The sequence below is a fragment of the Triticum aestivum genome, chromosome 6D (genome assembly GCF_018294505.1).
Source record: "Triticum aestivum cultivar Chinese Spring chromosome 6D, IWGSC CS RefSeq v2.1, whole genome shotgun sequence".
In the NCBI taxonomy this organism is placed as follows: domain Eukaryota; kingdom Viridiplantae; phylum Streptophyta; class Magnoliopsida; order Poales; family Poaceae; genus Triticum; species Triticum aestivum.
Genome location: NC_057811.1, coordinates 327,363,615 through 327,365,669, shown reverse-complemented (window position 1 = coordinate 327,365,669; position 2,055 = coordinate 327,363,615).

The window sequence follows — 2,055 nt, the reverse complement described above, 5'->3', positions numbered from 1 at the left end:
GTGCTCCTCCTCCCCGACCCCGTGCTCCACCGCCTTCCCCGAGCCCCGCGCCGGTCGCCGCCGTCTCCCTCTTCCCCTCCTTCTCCGGCGAGCCTCGAGCCGGCCCGATCCAGATCTGGACGAGGTTGACCTCTCCCCTTCCTTCGATTTTCTCCAAGTCTCGAGGATTATTGCATAATGTGCTCATGTTCATTGCATCATACCTCATTACATACTGCTCCGTTTTGCATGCATGATATATCGAAATGTTCGCCTCGAGATGCTCTTCATTTTGTTCCATTGTGCGATGCTCATTTGAGTCCATCTTGATGCCCAAATCTCTGGTGCAAGAGTGCTATATGATGTTTACTGCTGTTACTTAACAGAACTTGGTGTTTTGTTATTTTTGTTGCATTTAATGTGTGCATCTTATGAGTAGGAGCTCTATATGTGTTTTGATTTATGCCATGGTATCTTTACAAAGGTGTATGCCATGTATTTTTGTGATCTATGTGGTGACTAGCACAAGCATGCAAACTAGACTTCGTGATGTTTCTGTTTTCAGGGACTTAGAATTTTGCTGTCTGTGACTGCTGTTATTTTGTTGCTACGTATCCATGTGGCTACAAAGAGATCCATGCTTATTTTGAGTATGTTCAGTAAGGATGTTTTGTAGATATAGTTGTGATATATCCATCCATGCCCCTGTTTGCAATTATGGAGTGCCCTAGCATGTCTTAATCTTGCTCTATTTTTGCTATAAAATATTCCTGGCAGATTGTTAACATGATATTCAATTTTGCCAAGGTTGTTGTAGTTGATCCGTACCTTCTATGAACTTGCTCTTGCCACGGTTAGCTTCATAAAAATGCCACCTTGCTGTAGGTATTCTTGTTTTATCATGAAATGCTTTGTAATGAGTGAATCAAGCTCACCAAGATGCCTTCATAATTCTGTTACTGCCATGCTCTGTTTTCTGCTAAGTCTGAAAATTGTTAACGAAACTTGCTATGTTTACATGGGTGCCATCATATCTTCTGTACCTTTTTGGCTCATGGTTAGTAAGGGAATATTGATCTATGAATTAAGTAGATTGATGCCATGCCTTGTTTTGCTATGATAAGTTCCTGTAGCATGTTGATTGCTTGCTCAAAACATTGCTATCTGATGCTGTTTCAGCCATGTCCAGTAATTTCACAGTCTGTGAACCTGATATCGTTTGCACTTTTGCCATGCTTGTTTGAGCCTGTTATGGTGTGATCTAGCCGTATCTCAGTGTTCATCTTTTGTTAAGCAGCTTCTGTAGATCACTGCTATATGCTTTGTTGCTATGTTGGGGTGATGTATTCTAAGTGCTATCATGCTGTTAATCGCAGATTCGTGTCATTCTTGTTTTGCTCGCCATTTGCAAACCGTGCATCCGTTTCCGGTGATCTTTATATCAATTTCGACCGAAATCATCTCATCTTTCCAGTGGCATACTTGTTTTGCCAAGTTACTGCCTTGTTCATCCTTTTTTCGGAGCACGCTTATGCATCGCATATCATATATCGCATACTATGCATGTATTGCATCATGTTGCTTGTGCATTTTCCGTGATTGATTGTGGTTCCATTGCTTGTGTTCTTGCTGTGGGTAGAGCCGGGAGACGAGTTCGAGAATGAGGAACCTGTTGAGTACGCTTACGAGGATCAAGCTTTCGACAACTCTGAGAACCTTGCAGGCAAGATGACCATACCCTCGAAATCACTTCTATCTTTGTTTTGCTAGTTGTTCGCTCTATTGCCATGCTGTGCTACCTACCACTTGCTATATCATGCCTCCCATATTGCCATGTCAAGCCTCTAACCATCCTTTCCTAGCAAACCGTTGTTTGGCTAAGTTACCGCTTTTGCTCAGCCCTTCTTATAGCGTTGCTAGTTGCAGGTGAAGTTGAAGTTGGTTCCATGTTGGAACATGGATATTTTGGAATATCACAATATCTTTTATTTAATTAATGCATCTATATATTTGGTAAAGGGTGGAAGGCTCGGCCTTATGCCTAGTGTTTTGTTCCACTCTTGCCGCCCTAGTTTC